Here is a 26,392-nt window from a genome sequence, read left to right on the forward strand (position 1 = left end):
AGTGGTGTGAAGGAAGCGGCCTTGGCTTTAAGGTACAGCCTGGTGTGACTGGTGTGAAAATGGGAAACCACGGAATACCATCTTCAGGTTTGCCAGCAGTGGGGTTCGAATCCACTATCTCCCGGATGAAAGCTCACAGCTGCGTGCCCCTAACCACACGGGCAACTCGCCTGGTCGTACCGACTGTAACAGCCTACCTGTATATTGGCTTGAAGTAGCTCTGGAGTAAGATAACCTTCATCTTTAGCATGCCATTCCTCTGCTCCATACATTTTCTGATATATCTGGTACGTAACACACTGGTTCATCATAGTATTCTAGCTATTCAATCCCTACTCTGAGGCACTGATTGGAATGAGTAGTGTGCATATTTAACGGAACAATGACAGAGGAGAGTTCGCGGCAGTCCGCGACCTGGTTATTCCAGCTCTGGAACTTTGGACTCTTAGATCGGCACCGTAGTACTGTTCGTTGAAAGTGTGCGGTTTTTCATTTGATCGAGTATTTTATATGATAACATTGCTTTCAATCACTACATTCCTACTGACGTTTTTGTAATGACCTATGTTGAATTCAGTTAGGAAAACCACCAAGTCAGTCTTTCTGAGAATCTCGTAGCGAAGCACGGGTACATCAGCTAGTACAGTTAATAATATTCTGAAGGTCTGGAATGTGGATTAGGATATTCCTACATGTAGTATATTCTATGAATTTACGCAGCGTCTTGGCCACACCAGACATTTTATTAGGTTATAATTTACCATCACAAAAAATGTCTTACAAGAAATTTTGAATTCAATATATGCTTTGTTCCACCGAACCATAAAATTAAATTTGCTCCCAAATATAATAATAATAATAATAATAATAATAATAATAATAATAATAATAATAATAATAATAATAATAATAATAGTAATAATAAACTACGAATATAGTTTTATGAAAGGCGTTCACCTAACTGAAAATTGCATAATGGAAACTTACAGGAAAATATCCATCCAATTAAACGTTCATTAGACAACCCCTAAATAATTTTCGAAACAACTCAAATACGAGAGTAAAACAAGACGAAGTAGATGGGAGCGTAATTTAAATGAAGTCAAATTTCAAGAAACACACTGTAACGCCACATATATAGAGAAAAACATAATTTCGACACCAGATAAGAAACAAAAAATTTGATTGGATACGATTGCCATTCCGTCTTCGGAAAGCACTTATACGGCAACTCACACCAGGTCAAAGACAACAACACAGATCTAAAAATGTACATAGGCCTATCGAAAATAAGAGCAAATAAATATTAGAAGATGTCGAAATTGACATCGGAAATAATAATAATAGTAATAATAATAAACTACAGGAGCTCGTAGAACGATGCAGCAGAAACGGATAGTAAAAACCAATCAGGCATAATCAGCGAAATAATATAAAAGGGAAAAAACGATGGGATGGGGTGGAGAGAAAAAAGGGGGAAAAGGGGGTAGGGAATAACGAGGAGAAAAACGATCCGGATAGAAAAAAAGGGAATTACAAATCTATACATATATATAAATGAAAAAAGGAGTGGCCTTGATATATAAATGAACAGATGCAATAAACATAGATGCTTAGAGCAATATATTTGATTTAGAGTAAAATTTCCCATATTAGAAAACAGAAATGGGATAAGAAACCCCCGATAATTATTATATGGGAGAGTCAGACAATGGGGCGAAGGTGAGTGGAGAGAGCAGAACAGAGTGAAGAAAAGGAAAAGAATAAAACACAAGTATAAAAACTAAAAGATGGACAAGTGAAAGAAGATAAGTAATATCACAAAAGGGAACAACAAAGTTAGCCTGGAAAAAAGCCCTGTCCCTGACCATAAGGAAAGGAAGGAGCAAAACATTTCTTTATCTGAGAAAAATGAGCCTTTTTAACATCAGTAGGAGTGTCGAGGGATTGGAGGAGGGCGGTAGTCGGAGAGGGAAAGGAGAGGATACGAAAAGGGCCAATCCACCGGGGGGAGAGTTTTCAGATAAATTTTGAGAAGTAGAACTAATGGGGTGATTATTTAATAATACAATATCAGAAAGTTGAAAAGATGGAGTACAGACTCGGGAATTACAGGCTTTGAGATAAAGAAATCTGGCCTGAAGGAGTTGTTGAAGGGCGTGATTCAGTTGAGTATCAGTAAGAAGATGGGAGGGGATATCCAATAATGAGGATAAATTCCAAGAGAGAGAGAGAGGGGTATGTGTAACTCTCTGCCAAGAGACAATTTAGCAGGAGTAAAAGAAGTAGAAGTGTTAATAGTAGCATTTAATGCCAAAACAAAATGGAGAAGTTCAGAATCCCAAGACTTATTGTCAGTAGAATGAAGAATAAAAAGAAAGGTTTTGAGATTTCGATGGTAACGTTCTACAATATTAGCCTGAAGATGATATGGGAGGTAAAAACTTTCTTGATACCATGAGGGAAACAAAAATTGTAAAAGGCTTTGGAAGTAAAGATAGAGGCATTATCGGAAACTAATACTTTAGGAAGACCAATAATAGGAAAAACCTGATTGGATAATAAATTAATAATTATTTGGGAAGGAATATTGCGTAATGGATGAACAATAAGAAATTTTGAAAACCGTCGAGCAAGGTGAATATATAAGAATTTGCATTTGAAGATTTAACTAATGGGCCAACAATGTCAATATAGAATTTCTCAGAGGGATAAGTTGCAGGAGAAGCGGCATAGGTACCATAGGGTTGGTGGTTGAGGGGCTTATGTTTCTGACAAGAATCACATAATCGAACCCAAGAATACACGTCTTTACTCATCTGTGGCCAAAAAATTAAGAAGCAAGACGAGCATAAGTTTTAGCCATCCCAAAACGGCCCCCAACAGGGGAACCATGAAAATACTGAAAGATCATAGGACATAAATTTGAAGGGAGAACGAGGCGAGAAGTAGCACGTGGAGTAGGTTTAAAGACGAGAAGATGATTCTGCAAACGAAAGGACCAGAGTAATTTGGAAGAGAAAGGTCATGAATCTGCTGTTGGCAATACGGATCTTGTTTCTGATGGTCTACACAAGAGTGAAAAGAAAGAGGGAAGAAATAGAAGTAATAGCATTAACAGGCAAATAATGAATTTCAGGTTCATCCCCCTTCAAAAGGTGGGATAAAGCATCAGCAACCGAATTGTGAAAGCCCGATACATACTTGAGCGAAAATTTAAAGCGAGATAAACGGAGGAGCCAACGACCAGTACGACCTATTTTTGGAGCATTATGAAGCAACCACGATAAAGCTTCATTGTCGGTATTCACTACAAATTCCCGATGGTCCAAGTACTCAGCAAAATGTTCAATAGCCACAAGAAGCCCCAGAGCTCCTCTTTCGTATACAGAATATTTTCTTTCGACAGGAGATAGAAGACGGCTGAAATAGGCGATGGGTAAGGTTTGGCCATTACAAGTTTGCGAGAGCAACGTCAGAGGCATCAGTAGAAAGTTCAAAGGGCAGGAAAAAATCTGGAATTTGCAGCAGTGGGGCGTGAGAGAGTTTAGATTTTAAGGTACCAAAAGCAGTTTTTTAAGGAGCAGCCCAGTGAAATTTAATGCCTTTTCTTTTAAGGAGATTTAAAGGTTCCGAAATTTGAGAGAAATTTGGAATTATTTGGCATAAAAGCCAACCATACCTAAAAAGGAGCGCAACTGTTTCTGAGGAGGGGGAATTTTGTGAATGGCGGAAACGCGGCCAGGATCAACAGCGACACCCTGTGAACTTAGGATATGGCCGAGAAATTTGATAGATGTTTGAGCTACAAGAACCTTGGAAGGGTTAACAGTCAGACCAACTGAACGAAGACGTGTAAGGACTTCACGGCCATGCATTAAATGAGATTCAAAATCAGGAGAATAAACAAGGACATCGTCAACAAAAGGAAATAAATATTTTTACTTAATATCGGAAAATAAAGAATCAACAAAACGCTGCATGATCTGGGAGCCAAGATTTAAACCAAAAGGAACTTATTTTACTGATATAAACCATTGGGCGTAATAAACGCAGTGTAGCGAGAGATAATGTCATCAAGAGGAATCTGATTGTAAGCTGTATTAAAATCAAAAATAGTAAATAAAATGAGAATTAGAAAAATGTTGAAAACAGATTGTACTTTGGGCATCGGATAGGCATCATGCAATATAAGAGAGTTCAATTTTCTATAATCAACGATGAATCTAAAAGATCCATCAGGTTTATTCACAATGAAGGCAGGAGAAGCATAATTGGAGGATAAGGAAACGATAGTGCCATCACGAAGCATATTATCAATTAACTGGTTAAGAATTTTCATCCTAGGAATCTTGAGAAAATATGGAGAAGAACGAACCGGAGTAGTGTCAGTCAGATCTATATGAGGAGTGAAGTTCTTAACAGTACCTTAGTTGGGGGTGTTCACATCAGAAAAATCATTGAGCAGAGACTGTACCTGGTCAGAATAAAGAGAATTAATTGTGAGAGAAATAGACTGATGGGAAAAGAATAATCAAACAGGTTTATCAATGGAACAGATTTAGATGAAAAGTGAAAAGTTTTTTTGCTAGTTGCTTTACGTCGCACCGACACAGATAGGTTTTTGGCGACGATGGGACAGGGAAAGGCTAGGAGTGGGGAGGAAGCGGACGTGGCCTTAATTAAGGTACAGCCCCAGCATTTGTCTGGTGTGAAAATGGGAAACCACGGAAAACCATTTTCAGGGCTGCCTACAGTGGGGTTCGAACCTACTATCTCCCGAATACTGGATACTGGCCGCACTTAAGCGACTGCAGCTACCGAGCTCGGTAAAGTGAAAAGAAACCTGGAAGTTAACTGAATCCAGAATGAGCCCAGTGTGAGAAAAAAATCAAAACCTAAAATGAAAGGAGACGATGAATGTTCAACCACAAGAAAGGTAAAAGGCCAGGAAAATATTGCATTGTAATGTTTAAAGAAATAGTACCAAGGACATGAAGGGGTTGATTAGATGCAGAAATACATTCCTGGGAAGATGGAATATACTGCAAATGGGGAAAATTGGCTTTCAATGATTCAAAAAATGATAAGCTAATAAGGGATACAGCCGCACCCGAATTTAAAAGAGCAATCGATGGCAAATTATTCATAGTTATCAAAACATGAGACGTACATGGAAGAAAGAAAGCATTATTTATACTGGAAGGAAATTGAGGAACATTTTGAGCAGCGGAAAAGGTAGGTGTAGGCAAGTTTTCCCCAAAAATACGACTGTCTAACGACGCTTGTGGAGGCGTTTCCCGAAAGTGAGGCAGTGCAATACTTACAGATGTGTCCCTGACCTTTACAGCGGAAACATGTTATAGTGGAACGATTTGTTGATGAAGAAGGGGAGACGGAAAGAAAAGGTAGTGAAGTAGGTGGGGGAGGGGGTTACGTTACCAGGTGGGGAATAGATGAATAATATGAGAGGTCTCCTAAAGAACTGATGACATGAGACTGAGCCAAGTTATATAATTGAAGCATGGTAGTAGGGGGTTAATTGCATCAAGGAGCTGACGAAAGGAAGGAGCAGCATAGAATGGGACAATTGAAATTAAATCAGAAGTACTAAAAGCAACGTTTAATACATCACTATAGGTGGTAATAGAATCAAGGTAGTCATGTGTAGGTTCGGTGGGTAGTTGGTGGCAAAGGACAAACTCAGTACTTAGTTTATAACTAATCTCATATGGCAAAAAATAATTATGTATTATAGTCCGTAAGTGAAACCATGAAGAGGAATTAGACACATTATCGAGCTAAAGTTTTGAAAAGAAACCAGTAGTTTTAGCCGACAAGAGACCGATTGATTGAGGAAAGGAAGCTAGTGTAATATTTAAAAACTTTCTAACAGAGAAAAGCCAAATGGTCAAGCTTCGAGGATCAGTAGCCTGTAACTGAGGTACAAGAAGCAATGACTGCTTAACTATCTGAACATTAAGTGCACTGTCAACAGTAGTAAGGTGAAGGGAAGAAGAAAAATGAGGTAGTGTAGACGGAGACATTGCGTGTTGAGAAAAGACTGGACGAGGTTTTGTGTCATCATTGAATGGATCAGTTAAAGGAGAATGCATTGATGAACTAGAAGAAGGAGGGAAAGAAATCAAGTCCCCGACAGAAGGGTTGGGCAAGGACAAATTATGATATGAAGGAAGTGGTGAAGAATTGGAACTTTCACCCAGAGGAAAATTATCATAAAAACATGCCATATCTAAAAGTGAAAAAAGAACAGGGCGTATAATTAATACAAAAGAGTGCCTGCTACTATTTGTGACGAAAAGTGATAGTATGTGGTTCAATAAATGATATATTCATAGGAATGACGAAAACGATATAAATCACTGCTCAGGTAATGAAAAGTGATCGACCCATGGCACAAAGGATCATCAAACAGTATACATTTCGAGCTACTCAGCATCTAAGGCAGGCAGGTATCATTTCGCTGGTGGGAACTTGTCAGACCACGGAAGGGCATATGTCAGATACCCAAAACCATAAATCTCGTTACGTTACGGCAACACAAAAACTGACGTGTTAAACATGACATTTATCAATCAGGAGAGTCAGTGGAACTTCGGCGGGCCGACCAAGAGTGCCGTCCGTGGTAAGTGCAGAATCAAAAAAAGGAGAGAACAGAGGGGAGGAAGCTTACAACAAACAATATTAAAGAAGAGGGAATCAATTTTTACAAGTTATATTTCAACCATGAATGACTAGAACAGGCGAAGTGCAACAATCCAAGAATAGGAATCACAATGATTTTAGTAAGGGCTCGGCCCTTTAACAATAAAATGCAATTGAGACAGACGTTGATTTTAAAACAATTCTTGCGAATAACACCAATAAGTTTGTGCAAAAGCCCAAGACTCGTATTCGGCAGAAAACCACAATTAGTATATATTTTATTTTAAAAAAATCTCTTTTAAAAATGACACTGATTAAGAAAGAAGGGGAAGGTATTAATACAATTTCACAATAGTGATTGAAGGCCATACTTACAATCAAATATCAAAAACAAAAAGGGGGTAAGAGAGTTAGAGCACGTTAGAAGACAGAATTATACGACTTAATACCGTGAAAAAAGGGAACAAAGGAGACTGACTGAGAAGGGAAGGAAAGGGAGGGGATTTTTCCAGGCTGCTTAAACCCTATCAGTTGGCAGTGTGAGCGACCGCTCCGGCCTCAAGAAAAGTTCAATAAATGGCAACACTTCTAATATTTGTCCAGATACAGTTTATCATGTAAAGTAGAAGATTAATTAAGGTATCATTATGACGGACTCTGTTAGAATGAAAGCCAGAAGGGCATAGAATAATCAATAGTTCAGCCTTCAAATCTTGATGGAAACATGAAAGATTAAAAAGTTATAACATTTGCTCACCCAGTCTGAAGATTTTCAATGCAGCTTTTCAAAGAATAAAAATGTAAAATATCGCAACGGGTCAGCCGCCTGCGAAATATTCCGCTCTCTCCACTCAGGGATGTTTTCACTTGATGTCTGACCGGAGAAACAAAGTAATGGCACGCTTATATAGGTGGTGAAGTGAGTCCAAAAATTACTCGGAGAAAAAATACGTAGCGTCACGTCACAGCGGAGCAGCAGCAGTGGATTGGAACAGGCCAGTTTGTGAACAGCTGGGTGAGCAAGCAGATGGAGAGAAAATGACAGCAGTAGAATGCGACGGATGGCAGACGGTAAAAGAAAAAAATTCTTGATGTAGTAGAAAGGCCGTAACAAAATACGGTTAAATAAATAGTTGTCGTCAACGGATAATGACTTAACGGAAAATGGCCTGTAAACTAGCCAGCCCATTAAATGCTCGTTAAATAACTCCTATGTAACTTACAAAACAATTAAAATACAACAATAATAATAATAATAATAATAATAATAATAATAATAATAATAATGGAAGCACTAGGAATAATAATAATAAAACCTAAAAGTGCAATTCAGCATGTCATGACCTAACTGGAGTAGTTAACTACTTGATAGTTAACTAACTAGCCAGTTGGACTCACGCCAACGACAGAGTATTACACGACCTTGCACCTTGCACTCCATGCTAGACTAAAGAGAAGTAAGGATTTCATTTAGATAAATTCCAAGTTTCAGTTATTTAAGGAATTAAACAGAATTCAAACATACATATTTATATATTTCTAAATATTTTCGAGTGATATTTTGAAAGTATCAGAAGCTGTTATTTCAAAAACGAAACATGTCAATCCATTTTAATTAAGTTGTTCCTATTTTGCCATGTGTAATTCTATCATCACATGTTTTCCTTTTCAGGTAATTTATAAATTTATTTATTCACGATTAGTTTCGACAAACTGAAGAACCTAACAGTTACTTTTGAAAATGATATTATTATCAGTTCAAAGACATATTTCGTGAGTAAATAGTAAAACATTACCAATGATAACCTATAACCAGACACGTACATCGTTATCCATCAATAAATTTAGAATATGCGGCGAATTAAAAGCTAAAATATGCCTTACCGTCTTCATGCTGAGACTGGTAGTTTCCTTCAAGTGATGAAGTTGAAGCTTGGCGCTCATTACTTATCTCTCTATCATCTATGGTTATGTCTGAAAAGGCCGATAATATAACAATTAATATTCATTGGAAGTTGTTAATTTTGATAAACACTTTCTAGAGGCTCATATTTAATTTAAATAATACTGTTGCATTGAAAATTGGGGATTTGGAGTGTGATTCTTGGATTCACATTGGTGGATGCGAGACAGGGACCTGCTTTAAGCTGGCCTTCACTTCAACTGCATTGGTATGTGTAAGTTACGGTGTTGGTTTAGCAGAGTTATGAGAAGACACATCCAGGTAAATGGGAATAGGGGAGACTAATGGGCGGTGAAGGGATATCAAAGTGATGTAAAGCTGACATAAAGTTGTGCGTATTAAACTAATGAAGTATCGTAAATAAGGGAATATAATTAAGTTATTTAACATATATATATTGAACCCATGACCTTTGTGCCATAAGAATATTATGTGTTAAATTGTCAATTGGATCAGAAGTTCGATTCTTGATAGCACGGAATTGACACGTGGCGAGGGGATGATTACTTTCCGTCCCACGCTCTGGGATACGTGACGTCAGTCGCACGTGTCAACGGCGGAAGAATCTTAAGTCATTTTTGTGAACTATTTCAGAAGAGCACGTGTATATGGCGTGCCCAAGCAAAGTCGAAAATATAATGCCTATCAAATGAGGTCATTTATCCAGCTAATTAAACATGTATAAATTTTAAATATCCATGAACACTACCACTGGAAATGAAGCGAGAATGTAGTCACCTTCAGAACTCTTGTAATTACAGTTCAGTTAAGTCAGAAAAGTTATAGAAATTTTCTTGTCGGCAAGGGGAGATGCCCGGAGAGAGGGGGTAGCTGCTATAAATAAGAATTGACTCCATGACGAAGCCCTTGCAGTTTGTGTTACGAGGCTGACGACAGAGGGTTGATTTGCTCTGTGAAATCGAACGACAAAAGTAGACTAAGTCCAACCCACAGATTTTAGCCATTGTGGCTGGGGTCTTGACTCCATGTGGAGATAGTTTCTTGAGTGGAAATAATTGTACCAAATAGGACGGTCAAGGGACCGAATAAAATTTGTAGTGGAGGAAGAAAGTAATTCGTGTGCGGAAATAATTACAGTCCACCGTGTGCGCTCAACAAAAACAAGTGAAGGGCATTTTCTTTTTTATGCCTTATTTCCAGAAAACCGGAAGAATAAAATAATCTGTAAAGCCAGAAATGTAAAAATGGCTAAATGAAAATGCCAGAGTCGTAGGTGAGCCCTATGATGAATACTGGCGTGACCACCTAATGTATGTGACTTGCCATTTTATCACCTATTATATCTTGTTTCAAGATGTCTAAAGTACATGTAATTGAAAGGTGTATATACGACGCAATTGGTTGCCCCTATGTGGTTTTTGTAAATGTTAGAATACGACGAAAAAAGGGTCATTTGTTTTATTTTCCACTTGGATAAAATTTTGAATTCTTGCGAGTGCCGTATGATGATGTAAAATGTTGAGAGTTTCGAAGTGATATCACATCCAATGTAGATCGTCATTTTCTGTGTGTTTATTGCCTATATTTTGTGATATCATATTAAGATGTTCATTCGACGTAAAATGTTTCTGTCTTAAACGTTGACGTAAGTAATATAAGAAATCCATGGTTGCCCATTTTCAATCGAGTGGAAGCGCGCTGTCGGGTGAGAGTATAGAGTGATGAATTTGGTCACGGAGTGAAACGTTTTTCTAGGCCCATTTAAACTGTGTCTGACCGACAATATCACAAGGTTTAGTAGAAGTTTTCAGTCATTTGCGTGAAAATCCAGATATCATTTTATGCGAAGTTATTCATTATTAAAGCACTGTGCGTTATTAGACGTCGTGGATTCTAGTAAGGATTTTATTCCAGTTCTATTGTCAGTGATAGTCGTGAGCTGGGTAACAGAGGTTAGTTTTTTCGTGTGAGTCGAGATGAGATTTGTGAATCAGGTTGGAGACCTGTCAATGAAGCCGGGACTTGTGGAAGCCCGAGGAAGATTTTATAATGTTGGAAATGGAAATCAATATACAAGGATCCGCGCCGGTATTAATTTGCGACGTGTATAATTATGGTGGCCCTATCAAGTATAATCTATGAGCATTTTGTTGGTCAGAAATATCGTATTTGTTTAATTATGTCGGCGGAGTTTAAAGGGAGCATTCTGAGAAGCCAGTCAGGTAGAACGACCAGTTGTTACATATCACTGCCAAGCGGATTGGGGGGGGGGGCGAAATGCCGTCAGCTGATAGGGGTTCACCGCTGGGATAACGGGACAGTCCGAGCGTGTTACGCATGGAATTGAGATTGCATTTCTCGTCTGTGTTATTAGACACTGTAATTTTGTTTCATTCGGAACGTAATGTGCATTTGATGCCATGGACTTAGAGTATAAGGAACAAGATTAGCCAAATTCAGGGTTGTCCAAAATATAGAGCGATGGTAGTGATGATTGTTTGTCTGTGAGGGGTGCGCAAACTTTATAAAATGTTATGACGAGATATGACATCGTAATTATATGGCGAGTTAGTTTTGGTTTATACGTAGATTATTAGGGTTATCCAAGTGTTAATAATGGCTAAGGTTAGATTAGATTTAAAGTGTGAGGTCATGAAACAAGATATAAACTGGACATGAATGATGTAATAATTCTTTTCCAGCTATCGGAATCAACAGATAAACATCACAGGATTAAAATTTTTACATCACAACCGCGTAGGAATTTGAAGAAACCATTAGTCCGCGGAGATAGAATTTGTTGTTCTTTAAGATTTCAATAAATCATTTACATTTATTTAATTATTAAATTCAGTGAAACCGCATTTTCAAATAACTTTAAATCAAGCGAATAACCTGGAGATGCATTCTGGAAATCTTAGTTTGTTTCTGGGGAATGTGTATATGTTAACGTAAAGATTAAGGGGACATATCCGAAGGTAATGGAATTTACTGCCACAAAGTATTGTGAGCATTGCTGTTGTTGTATTATTTAACTTTGATTGATTGAGCAGTGAATGTGCTGGGGAGAGTGAAGTGGAAACTGTAGTCATCAACCGATGTAACTTAATTGTGTTTAGCCTTCAGCTTAGAAACTTGGACGGACAGGGGTTCATCAACCTCAGTGACTTAGATTAGGGCCATATGCCACTGTAGCATCATTTTCCTTGCGGTCATAATTCACAATGACTTTAAAGTAACTTAGAAGTTTAGATGTCGGTCCATGACATGGTCGCAGGTCACATCGATTCAATTAAGGGTCCATGCCGTATAACCACTGTGTGGCACACACCGATTGGACTGCCTTAATTATACCCAGAGTCCAGCGTTCGTGTTACGAGGTCTGGACCATAAAGAATCACTATGATGGTACATGTAGTCTCACATGGAAGCCGAATTTAAGGATTTCCAGACTTTCCTTTCTTTAATTGATAATTGAGACAATGGTTTCTAGTAAGAATGCCCTTCAGGCAGTTACGTCACAGGCTCACACCAGTGTTCTGACCCTCTATGTAAAATAATTGTGGTGTCCAGTGGACACAATTGAGTTAAATGATACCGTGGATATAGCAGAAATGCTACCTAATATTAATGAATAAATACGAATTTTTTTTAAACAAACCTTTCATTTGAGTAGATAGATTAGAATTAGTGAACCCTACCTTTACCTCAGCGAGTGACGAAGAACCCGATACGACCCAAGAGACAGATCTCATGAACTTTGCTGATAGGTAAGAAAGGTAGGTATCCTTCGATATGGACCTATAGTGTTCAATATATATATCGGCATTGCTCTGGAAAAGTAGCATAAGTCAAAATTCCTTATTTGTTTACATTGTAAATCTGAAGCTCATGCAGCTTGTAGAAAGAGACAAAACACTTTCGTCTGTCAGAAATACTGCATAATGGCCCAATTCAAAGCGACATAATACAATTCAAAATAACGTAGCTTGATAAAAGGAGTTAAGACGACATGTATCATTATTCTCGAGCAGATTATACTCAGCTGGCATTTCTACAGTTCGTATTGAGACATGTGCAATTATTACACAGCATTACCGTGCTTGTTGTTATAGTGGACACCGATGACTTGACCCAAAAAGTATGCAATAACTGATGAAACATGAGAAATGCCAAACCTCGCCATACTGCCGAATGAAGTGCAGTTCACGATTTTCTGCACAAGAAAGGAAGACGGTATTCAAATAAGTGTGGGGTGTGGGAAACTTAAAGAACAGACTTGGATACGCGACGTCTCTTATTCAAACTGGAGATTAAGTAACAATGAGCCTTCAACCTAATACCGATGAAGGCGAACCTTCGTCGCGACAAGACCTGTCTGTGCCGGTGCGACGTAAAGCAACTTGCAAAAAATAAAAATAACGCAAACTAAAATTCGGATTACAAACGCATAAATACGTTTTATGTGCAAATGGTATTAGAACCCAATTACGCAAGGGGTGCTTTACAAAGACCTGGGATATTGAAGACAAATTTCTTCTAATATGTTTGACTCTTCTGTTAATGGTATTATAGGCTGTGACAAAAGAGGCGAGGGCCCCCTCAAACGGGAAATGGTAATTGAGACTATGGAGGATGTAAAGGCACACATGTAAATTGTTTCCCTTATAAGAGTCACACTGTTCAAGAAAGAGGTAAAGCGAGAAATACATTCCAGCATATATTACATTTGAAAAATGTATTAACTTTATATAATTACCTCCTGTAAACCAGTATCAAGACCAATATATGAATTCAATTTCCACACAATGAACATAGCTTTAAAAGAAATTAAGGTATACACCTTTAACAAACCTGGCATGTTTTACCAAGAAATCAAAAGAGAAGTGAAGTGAAGAGGAAAAAAGGTTCTGCGGAATAAGAAGGCAATTCATCAAGCTGATGCACATAAAGCTTACGGTAGTAAGGCTGTTGATAAGGATATTGCGAAGGATGACTGTTCCATTGCAACACTGTTATTTGATTTAGGGTAGTGTTTTCCGACTCCATGTATTGAAAATAATGTTGCTTTCTATAAACGATGACTGCGGACCTGTAATTTGACAGCGCACAACTGCGCAGATGGAATTCTTTTATGCTAAATATGGCACGAATAAATTGCTGGCAGCGGGTGGCATTGAAATAGTTTCTTGTCTATTGTAGCATATTCAAGGTATACCTCCAAATATAAGTCACCTTATATTGTGTTTGGGGACATGTGGATGACAAATTAGGAACAAGGTTTTTGATTCCATGTTCCTGTCATTGATGTACAAATTAGTCAGTGCCTTCACAATAGACAATAAATTCATGACTTCAGGCTTTTAGACTTGGAATACGATAAAGATAACTCGCTAATTGAGAAGAAAAGAAGAAAAGCAATATGGGTTAACTTGGGGAATATTTGTCAAGACAACCCAGAAGTATTTGAGTTCCAGCGACGAGGACAAAGTCTTCAAAATCACGTAGTGAAGAAATATTACATATAAACTAACTATACCTATCAGTAAGGAAAAGAAAGATGATTTGTTGGATTTACTTCATCTAATTGCTCCGATTTTACATTCATTTCACACAGGTCTTACTGTGAATTTCACTGCTTCAGATGAAGAACATGGCAGCTAATTAAGGGGAGTCAGAAAGCCCTATCATGATAATGTTAATTTGACAGAAACGATGCCCCATTTACTCAGGAAATATTATGTTCAGATCTTTGATATTTTTACTACTTGTATTTACACCTTTCCCATAAGTACTGAACCAGGATGGAATGGTTGGGGCAAACGATTGTGATGTTATGAATTTGTTTAATAAGTTCCAAATTTTTAACCAAAAATGTTTTTAAAATATATGTAAATCAGAAACTATACAAGTGAATTGCTTTTGTCTGGTTTGGTAGCTGTATCATGGCACAATATGACTCTCTGCGAACAATGAACTGCCTATCCAGTGTAGGTTCTGAAATAATGAGTCAAACATGTGTAAAAAGTCATTTATTAGAATATGATTTCAAAGTGAAACAGAATGTTCACTCATACATTTACTCACAACAGTGCCTAACATCCAGCTCTATTTAATCGAAACTATTGAAATGTTTCTTATGAGAGTGCCGGAAACGTATGCACATAACATTCAGGAATAGAACAATGAAAACCACAGCCTTCTAGATTAAAGGATTGCAGATATTTTTATTTTCAAATAGAAACATGCCTAAGTTGCCCAATTTGACACTTGTGCACTGATATTTTAAAATATTTCTTTAAAATGCTTCCATGTTTCGTATTAAAATAAACTACACACCATTTTAATCAGCAGAGTCCAAATAATAGAATTAGGCAACATTTGGAAAAAGTCACTTTTTTTGTTTCCGACTCCCCTTCAACACAAGTAAAGATGATTATGAATCCGGTAACATTTTATTTCATTTTTCATTTCATTTCTCTTAAAGTTCATTTGTTATTCTAGACTCTATTGCCACATTTGTATAGTGCGTACATTAAGAACCTACCAATCTTGTGGTGGACCAAATGATATATGTCAATGCTCCTAGTGGCATAAGTCATTTATTTTGAGCAATAAACTTTTGGTTAATTACTGCGTTTTTGTTTGTTTTGTAATCATATCATTAAAATACTGAAGTATTAACATATAAGTAATATATTCGCTAAGACTGCTTCTTCCTCTACTGTAGAAGTAGTTTTTAAGACTTGTACCACTTTTCCGGAGCACTACTAATAATTACCACTAATTTTAATTAGGAGTTGAACCATGGCTGAAAACTGACATTTCCTCACGGAACTTCAGTGATTTTTGCAGAAAGAGCATAAGAGCGGTAGATGGGGAATATTCATACTGGTACAGGAAGAATGCGTAAGCTAAAAAGAATTCCAGGATGAGCATGGTTGTTGTCCAGCCCTTGCCCCATTTATCTGTGGAGTCAGGAATTAAGTGAGACGAATCTCTGCAGTATGTCTACGACTGAATTTCCCTTCTGTTGTCAACTTCATAGGGACCTTACACAATCGGGTAGAATCTTTCCACACTGACATTTTCAGAAAATTTTATCAATTTAGAAGGTACGTTTCTGTTTCCACTCTCGTCGACAATTGCTTGAATCCCATCCCGTAGACGGTTTATATTGTTATTTACCACTTTTCACTAATCGCAATTAGTTTTTAATCACTCCCCCACGCCTCTCTTAGGAACCGTGTGGTACTGCGTAAAAGTCCTATTTTTGCTGTCTTCCTTTCTATTGGGATCGGACACGGCTGCTCCTGCTGCCTTCAGCGGAAGAAATTGGCAAGTACTTGGTGGGCTATTCCTGAGTGGTTAGTCAAGGAGGTGTAATTTTGGGAGTGAAACTGAGGTACCAGTAGTGTATAAATGCTAAATCAAATACAAAATGGTGTGTAAGTGAACTGCCACAACACACAAAAAAAGGCAAGCATGGAAAAGGAATTACACTGACTGACAGAGCAAATGCAACACCAAGAAGGAGTGGTTCGAAAGGGATGAAAGTTGGGGAAAAAACAGAGACGGCAAGGACGAATAATTGATGTTTATTTCAAACCGATATGCAGGTTACACAATGCGCACGGCATCGACTCAGTAGGATGTAGGACCACCGCGAGCGGCGATGCACGCAGAAACACGTCGAGGTACAGAGTCAATAAGAGTGCGGATGGTGTCCTGAGGGATGGTTCTCCATTCTCTGTCAACCATTTGCCACAGTTGGTCGTCCGTACGAGGCTGGGGCAGAGTTTGCAAACGGCGTCCAATGAGATCCCACACGTGTTCGATTGGTGAGAGATCCGGAGAGTACGCTGGCCACGGAAGCATCTGTACACCTCGTAGAGCCTGTTGGGAGATGCGAGCAGTGTGTGGGCGGGCATTATCCTGCTGAAACAGAGCATTGGGCAGCCCCTGAAGGTACGGGAGTGCCACCGGCCGCAGCACATGCTGCACGTAGCGGTGGGCATTTAACGTGCCTTGAATACGCACTAGAGGTGACGTGGAATCATACGCAATAGCGCCCCAAACCATGATGCCGCGTTGTCTAGCGGTAGGGCGCTCCACAGTTACTGCCGGATTTGATCTTTCTCCACGCCGACGCCACACTCGTCTGCGGTGACTATCACTGTCAGAACAGAAGCGTGACTCATCGGAGAACACGACGTTCCGCCATTCCCTCATCCAAGTCGCTCTAGCCCGGCACCATGCCAGGCGTGCACGTCTATGCTGTGGAGTCAATGGTAGTCTTCTGAGCGGACGCCGGGAGTGCAGGCCTCCTTCAACCAATCGACGGGAAATTGTTCTGGTCGATATTGGAACAGCCAGGGTGTCTTGCACATGCTGAAGAATGGCGGTTGACGTGGCGTGCGGGGCTGCCACCGCTTGGCGGCGGATGCGCCGATCCTCGCGTGCTGACGTCACTCGGGCTGCGCCTGGACCCCTCGCACGTGCCACATGTCCCTGCGCCAACCATCTTCGCCACAGGCGCTGCACCGTGGACACATCCCTATGGGTATCGGCTGTGATTTGACGAAGCGACCAACCTGCCCTTCTCAGCCCGATCACCATACCCCTCGTAAAGTCGTCTGTCTGCTGGAAATGCCTCCGTTGACGGCGGCCTGGCATTCTTAGCTATACACGTGTCCTGTGGCACACGACAACACGTTCTACAATGACTGTCGGCTGAGAAATCACGGTACGAAGTGGGCCATTCGCCAACGCCGTGTCCCATTTATCGTTCGCTACGTGAGCAGCACAGCGGCGCTTTTCACATCATGAGCATACCTCAGTGACGTCAGTCTGCCCTGCAATTGGCATAAAGTTCTGACCACTCCTTCTTGGTGTTGCATTTGCTCTGTCAGTCAGTGTACATTTCATAGATTTCCTGGCCGTCCATGGAAATCGGGCAGACGCAGACAGTGGATTTTATCTATGGGAAGAATAAAGTAAGTATAGTAGCTTATTTCATTTGTGATATAAATATTTGTTATTGCCAAATCATCATCAGACACCTCTGAAATCAAACATTTCAAACACACTAGGAATGCCAAATCAGGAAAACGTTCATTTATGTATCTGTTTACATTCACTTCATTCCATATGCACGTTTCTTCACTTCACGGAAGATGTACGGTATAATAATAATAATAATAATAATAATAATAATAATAATAATAATAATAATAATAATAATCCAGCTCTAATAGTCGGTCTATGTTTTTTGTTTTAATCATATTTCTACGACTTCTAATAACTTGTTGAAATAAAGATACTCTTAAATGCAGTTTATGATTGAAGGAAACTATCTTATCAGATAGTAGATATTCAGTGCTTGGTGCAACCAAAAATGGATCGAGCAATCTCTAGTATCCATAATAAAATGTGATAATTCATACAATGATCGTGTTGTAAGGATGTAAAGGAGAGGGGAGTAGCTGGAAATACCCTAATTAGGACATGGTTATAGTGTAGCGAGCCTTAACAAGAGTAAGTGATTTGAGAACTGGAAAAGATCCAAAGGAAAACAGCGCGAATTGTTGACAAAAAAGTAGAGTGACACACATGTTACGATATTTGGTGTGGGGAGACTTACGAATAAGGAGACGAGCTGAACGACTAAGCAAGTGGCTTAACGTCGCCCTAATACATCAAAGGAGCGGAAGGATGGGAAAGGGCTGGGATTGGGAAGGTAGCGGCCGTGGCCTTAAATAAGAAGCATCCCAGCATTTGCCTGGTATGAAAGTGGGTGACCATGGATAACCAACTTCAGGTTTGCCAACGATGAGATCCACTAAGCGGTATGCTTCGAGCTGCATTGGAGAATGATATCAGCCGAGGAATAAGCTTGAAAATTGGGAACGATAATAATATGAAGACGAAAATGTTTATCAAGTTAAAATTGGAATTAAAGAGGAAGAAATAGGGCAAATATTCACTTACTCTTCTGAAATCATTTAAGAATCGTAGGGCATCTACCACCTGGGCAAAACTATTTGCAAATCATTAATGGTTGATTCATTGATGATTGATTTATATGCAAATAAATGTGTTCAAATGTACTGCTTGAGTTTATTCGAAACCGAATTCAATATTATTCATAAATTTTATATCTGTGGAAAACACCAAGTAAGTTACTTTACCATTTGTATCAACACGAAAAGATTTTGAGACCTGGATTTCAGCTAAGCTTACTTTTGGTCCAAGGAAAATGCACTTCATACAACTCACACATGTCCATTTTCCAAAGAACACTGTGTGAGCAATCGTAGATTATACTTATTTACTCTTCACAAGGGAAGCATTAAAACTGAGAGGTCAAGTTGATAAATATGACTAATCACAGCTGATTTACCTTTTCACAAGGGTGGACTGCTGTAGCAGTTAAAAGGGAGCCTTGCCGGGTGACCGATGGACTGCTCCAGCCATGTTGTTTGGATTTTCTGTGCTTTGCTAGGATAGGATGTTGAGATATCCGGTGGTTGTTTTGGGAGTCTGTAATTACTACAAGAGTCACCAGACGTCAGCAGCAACCAGTTAATATGTACGGTTTCAAGAGACCTTTGTGCTCGTCAGTTGACGCCTAATTGCTGTTCACTTCTAGTGTGTTGGTGCTTCTTTATGTAGCTTCAAACATTCTGTTGCTCTATTCCATTATACCACGGAATTTTTATATTGCTCTTACCCTCATATTGGGTGATGACTTTGAAGTAGATGAGGACGAGGAGATTCAACATCTTATTCTGACGATGAATCAAATTTTAGTCTCTCCTTCTTCAACCCCATGTTCAACTCCATCTACACCCTTGTCATCAAAGAGGCCAGCTGACTCTGACCTGTCCATTGGTGATGCAGATAGTGGAAATGAAGGTGCACCTGAACCATCACGAAGGAGAGATATAATTTGGAAGAAGCGGAGCTTGAACCCAATGAAACGCAAGTCTGACTGAGGCAATTCTTAACAAAAAAGCTTTGTGGATAAACAGCAGGTTAACTCTTTCTCAATTATTTTTAGTGCATGTGTCAATGAAAGTTTGTGTGAGGAGACTAATGGGTAATTTATTCAGATGGTGACAGGGTTTTTTGTACCAGAGAGGTTCCACAAAGAATGAATAGATGTCAGTGTATGTGAAACATACATTTTCATTTCCACTTTGATTATGACATGGTGGTTACAAAAATTATTACGTCAGAATATTTGTCTGAGAGTCCAGTACTCCACACATCAATTTTTTTCTGAATTGATATCTCGAGACCGATTTCTAAGTATTTTCAGTTTTTTTCCAAGTTTCCTATTATGAAAAGCCTCATTATTCTGACCTGTTATACGTAAGGCGGCCAGCAAAAATTCACTCCAGGGAACAGTTTAAGGAAGATTTCTCTCCGTATGAATAATATATGTATCAATGGAAGCCTTCTTCTCTTCAAGGTTATCAAATTCCTGCGAATAGAAGCCAGTTTGACATAAAGATTTTTGTCATTTTGTGATGTTGAGTTGTATTCATCACAAAATATCAAAGCCATTATGAGAAAATAGCGCTGATGTTTGTATTATTAAAATCAAACAGTCGTGTCAGCAAACAAATTTTAGTTCATAACAGATTTTCAGACAGTAAGGTCCATCATCAGTGACCAAAATATTATTTAAAACATGCTGATCCACATAGGTGTGCAGTCAACATTTACTGGCTTCTTAAATTCCCTTGACAATAATATAACATTTACAACGGAAAAGAAAATAACATTAAAATAATAATTTTAGACCTCATTATTTACAAAAAGAACAACCGTGTAGATTTGATACTTTTAGAAAACACACACATTCTATTATTAACGCTAATAAAAATTTAAACAAAAAATTTAATCACTTAGAAAGCCTTAAACAAGCAGCATATAACAGATACATGTAGACTGCTACGAATCTCCTCGAGTAAAGAAAATAAATCGAGAATTGGCGGTTGAGAATACAATACCCGTGAACAAACTGAGGTGCTCATGGCAGAGAAAATATAACCTGAAAGAATATGAATTAAACCACTATTAGTAATATACTATTTTCAAACTTGAGATGACGCAATGTCAGCAGCTTCTAGCACATTCCAACTCGAAGCTGAACCTGTATTTACTACATGCCTGACAGCTTTGCTGATGATGATGATTGTTGTTTTAAGGGGTCTAACATCGAAGGTCATCGGCCCCAAATGGAACGAGATGGACGACATGATATAAGATAGTCAAAATTTTAAAATTTTTCCACTGACTGGAGTTAAAAATATGGTGATGAAGAAAAATGAGTATGAGATTAAAACAATCAGTGGATCTATTTCGCAACGCCTTATTTTCTAATAAAATTAGAGGAAATACAGGAAACAAAGGAATAAGGCATTGCCGGGAAGTAGATATATATATAATTTACGTTAAACGTTAAAATAACACATTAAAATACGCAACACAAACTTAAATGAAGTCAATGGGATAAAAGCGCAATTAACACAAATACACTAGGACAAAGGACATCATTACGCACGTTAAAAACCACCATCCCCTCATAAAGCGGATGACGAGGTCTACTGACTGCTCGTCATCTCGCAGGATAAGTGAGATTTTACTCGGGAGGTTTAGACTACGGCGCAGATCGACCAGGTCCACACACTCAGTAAGGCTGTGTACCACGGTAAGATGATCGCCGCATGTACACACCGGAGGGGTTCTCCTTTCAATAGATGAGAGTGAGTCAGGATACCGTGGCAAATCCGAAGACGACATAATACCACTGATTCCCTCCGCGAAACCCTAAGGGAAGTTCTCAATACCTTCGTTGTTCCTTTTATCACTCTCAGATTATTTGGAAGTGGAATGGTCTGTCACTCCATCTCCCAATGAGGCGTAACCAGATGTCTCAGCTGAGTGCGAATATCACTTGCTGGAACCTTGTATGGCAACGGGGGGCAGTGTAACTGCCCTCCACACCCATGTGGCTTGGGAGCCACATAAACGTGATTCTGGTGCCGACATCCGAACACCCGGCCAGCAGGTCCTGGACCCGCTGCACCAGAGGGTGCTGAGGGAATCAGGTATCAATAGACTGTAGTGAGCTCAAAGAGTCAGTACACAGAAGAAAGTGTCGGCGCTAATCGGACAGTGCGTACCGCAGAGCTTCACAGATAGCATAAAGCTCTGCTGTGTAAACACTACAGGTTTCCGGGAGAGCAAAAAGAAACATATCATTGTCGACAACGAACGCACAGACCACCTTCGTTTCTGTCCTTGAACCATCCGTGTAAACGACGACTGAACCTGGATATCGGCCAACAACGGACAGGAAGATCCTCCGATAAATCGAAGGGTCCTTGTTTTCCTACGGGCCAGTGTGCAGATCCAGGATTATTTCAGGTCGTCGTACTACCCACAGAAGTACCCCACTTGATTGACTGACAAGGCAAGGAACCGAAGGTAGGTGAAACAATCTGTAACTGCTATCGAAGCGTATTCCAACCGGCCGCGTTGCTCGAGGACAAGCAGCGTAGAGTAGACAGTGTCTATTGTTGAATACGCAAGGATAGGTTGGGTGAAGTAGCATCTGTCGCAAATTTGCAGCATACGACAGAAGGAGCTGCTGGCGCCTCAAGTGTAAAGGTGGCACACCAGATTTAGCTAGCAGGCTAGCTACAGGGATTGTACGAAAACCTCCCGTTGCCAACCTAACCCCGAAGTGGTGGATGCTATTCAGCTTCGCAAGGACACTTGGCCTTCCTGAGCCATATGCTGCATTGCTGTAGTCTAACCTGGATAAAATATGTGCTCTATAGAATCATAGGAGCACCGCGCGGTCAGCTCCCCAATTAGTGCTTCTAAGAAACTTCAAGAGATTAAGCCTCTTGATGCATTGCACTTTTAGCTCCCGCACGTGTGGCTCCCACGATAAATGACTATCGAAAAGGAGCCCAAGAAATCGGTGACATTTCCTAAATAAAGTTCAGGAGGTGGGTGAAGGGTACGTTGACGGCAAAAGTGGACAAGAGAGGTATTTCCCGTGGAAAACCGAAAGCCATGTTCGAAGGTCCACTGCTACACTCTCCTAATGCAGAGCAAAATCGTCCACATATAGCGACGGCATTACTGCTGAACAAGCAGCAGCGACAATACAGTTTATTGCAATCGCGAACAGTGTGACACTAAGAACCGATCCCTGTGGGACTCCATTTTCTTGAGCGCGGTATTGCGAATATGTCCTCCCTATTCGGACACGGAACAGACGGAGGGTCAAAAAATTCGCAATAAATGCCGGCAAGTTACCTCGGAATCTCCCTGGATGCAGGAATGAAAGGATACCATATCGCCATGTGGTGTCGTAGGCTTTCTCTAAGTCAAAGAAAACAGCTACCAAATGCTGTTTGCGGAGAAACACATTCTGGATACAGATCTCCAGGCGTACCAAATGGTCAGAGGTCGAACGAGCGGCTCGAAAACCACACTGGTACTCGGAAAAGGTCCTCGTTTCTGCAGAAACCACACAAGTCGGCGATTTACCATCCTCTCAAATAGCTTACACAGACAGTTTGTACTGTAAGACAGATAGGTCTGTAACTTCCTGCATACTTAGGATCTTTGTCAGGCTTGAGGACAGGAATGACTATGCCCTCTCGCCACTGAGACGGAAAAACACCCTCCATCCAGATTCTGTTGAACACACGAAGGAGATATAGAAGACTGCCCTTACTAAGGTGTTTAAACATCTGGTTATGGATATTGTCTGGTCCAGGAGGCGCGTCATTGCAAAGCGCTAAGGCGCTGCGGAGTTCCCACTTCGTAAAGGGCACGTTATAGTCCTCTGAAACTTGAGTGGCAAAACTGAGGTGATGACGTTCTGCCTCCCGCTTCAGAGCTAGGAAATCACGGTGGTAATTCCCGGAGGCAGACACATCCGAGAAATGGCTAGCTAGATGGTTAGCAATCGAGAGTGGTTCAGTGACGATATTGCCTGCAACGGAAATTCCCGGTACAGAAGATGATCCTTGGATACCCGAAATACGTCGAAGTTTAGAGCACACTTGAGATGATGGAGTTTGTGACGTCATAGATGACACATATCTCTCCCTCGAAGCTTTCTTACTTTGGCGAATAAGAACTCGCGACTTAGCGCGTAGTTGTTTAAATTTTACCAAGTTGGCCACAGTAGGCTGTCTACGATAACGTTTATGAGCGCAACAGCGGTCTTTGATAGCTATTTCATCGTTCCACCAAGGAACGAGGTTTCGGCGAGGAGTCCCTGAGAAGCATGGAATGGACTCCTCAGCACCAGCAGGAATAACGTGGGTGATGTAAGTTATTTCCTCGCCTACGGTCCGCCTGATATCGTCGTTAAAGGCAGCTAGTGATGTGTACTTTGGCCAATCAGCATGTTTAAGAATCCATTGAGGGGAAACCTCGATGGATTTTTGTTTCAACAAAGTAAGGATGATGGGAAACAGCGGAGCCAACGTTCGGCTGCATAGACTTACGTCTATGCGAGGATATGTGCCGTAACGTACACTAAAGTGAGTTGGTTCCCCTGTGTTCAAAATACATAAATTCAGCTCTGTTACTAATCTTTCCAGTGCTCGTCCACGGCGGCAAGGCGTCTCCGAGCCCCATATGGGGTTATGGGTGTTAAAATCGGCCAACAAGAGGAAAGGAGGTGGAAGCTGATCTATAAGATCAGTGACATCATTTACACACTGTTCCTATGACCGGCAGCGGAACGTGAACTGCTACAGCCTCCAGTGGAGTTCTTAGTGAAATCTCTTCGCTGTAGGTATCAGAACGGACAAAAATACCAACGCCACCGGAAGCCCGGTGAGCATAATGACGTTCTTTCGAGTATAGTCGAAAATTTCTCAAGACCGTATGATGACCTGGTCGGAAATTTGTTTCCTGAATACTCGCCGAATACTCGCTAATGGGCTGGCACAGCTCAGCAAGATGCCTATCATTACCATTACAATTCCACTGTAACAGTGCCATAGTGTGGGTGTGGACTTCTGAGATTTAGGTTAGAAGCAGCGTAATGCTACCTAACCTACACTCACATCCTCATTCGAAGATGGAGAAAAATGCCTTGAATTTCTTCGACGTAGTCCGGGGACGGGGTTTCTACCTAAAAGGTGAGCTCGCAGGTTTTCCAGGAGGAAAACCCGCTGGCGCAGAACCAGACCCTCCGGGTGGAGGGCGTGAGACCCATTTGTAGGAGAAGTGGACGAACGCGTGGTAAGGGCTCTTTCCTTCCCTGCCGTCGATTCTTGTTTAGGTGGGCTGGGAGGTAATTTCCCAGCCCTGGTCGACGATGCCGCCTCCGCCGGCTTAGGCGCGGCTTTCGCCGACCTTGTGAGGGAAGGGGACGTTGTCTTCTTCCCCTGCTGTGCCGGTGTAGGTTTCTTATCTGGCACAGGCTTATTGGTGGTCGAGGGCCGGGATGGACCTGCCTTCGAGCTCGCAGCGTTGCTCACAGGAGCAACTGCCGCATTGGGCGCTGCGATCTTCTGGAAAGGTGTTCCAGTTGAAAATGAGGAACTTGGGATAGACTGTGCTACAATGCTGACGTCTAGTGTCTTGTCCGGTGCATTCAGAAAATTAAACTTACGGCGCGCTTCCTGGTAAGAAAGACCACCCAGGGTCTTGATCTCCTGGATCTTCTTCCCACTTAGATAGGTCGGACAGGTCCAATGTCGAGGAGAATGAAGACCAGAGCAGTTAGTGCACTTGTACGGAGTTGTGCACTACTCCTCCACATGTACCACACACAGACTGATTCGAACAACGAGATACCATGCGTCCGAATCTCTGGCATTGATAGTATCGCATAGGAGGCTGGATGTACGGCCTCACATCGCAAAGATAAGTTGTTACCTTCACTTTCTCTGGCAACACTGACAATTTGAAGGAGACTTTGAACGCACTCATGGCAACGTCTTCACCGTTGACTTTGTGTGTGATACGCCGAACGTGGGTCACGCCACAGTGCTTCAAGTATCCATCAATTCATCGTCAGTGGAAAATAACTCCACGAAGGTAAAAGGTAAAAGAAATAAATATAATTAATAAGAAAATGTCCTTCTGGCATTCGGCTGTGCGGGAACCTGTATTGTCAGGCGGATACTACTGCCCGGGTACATGGCACTCCCACCGCCGCTTCCTGGGTGGTTACTGACACGGGCTGTCGAGCGTAGCCGCACACGTAGGAGATCCATCTCCGAGCAGCACGTACATGAACATTTTTGAAATGGTCTACAACTCACCCTCCGAAAAGCAATAAAAAGTAAAGAGGGGGCCATGGCCATATGACCCATTTAGTCGCCTTCAGCGACAGGCAGGGATTACCTGTGGATGTATTCAGCCTCTCCCATCCACAGGAGGTCCAACACAATATACCAAACCGCAATCCATGTCCGCGCTTACGTCACCCCTTTTAGTCGCCTCTTACGACAGGCTGGGGATACCGCGGGTGTATACTACATGTGCGTCCCCCACCCGCAGGGGGTCCTGACAGCTTTAACAGTATGTCCAAACAGCCCTTCTAATGGTACGTTACATCATAAAACAACAATGTTTTACGTTTACAGTTAGGTTCTTAAACCCTCTGTTAATCGTTTTTGTTTAGTTGCTTTACTGTTCATTACATCTGGACTATATATACCTTTTCGACACACCTCTGCGGATTAGCAAGGTTTAAATAATGTTCAATGACTGATGATGGACCTTTTCTGAAAACCGGTTATG

Source organism: Anabrus simplex, chromosome 2 (genome assembly GCF_040414725.1).
Source record: "Anabrus simplex isolate iqAnaSimp1 chromosome 2, ASM4041472v1, whole genome shotgun sequence".
NCBI lineage: Eukaryota > Metazoa > Arthropoda > Insecta > Orthoptera > Tettigoniidae > Anabrus > Anabrus simplex.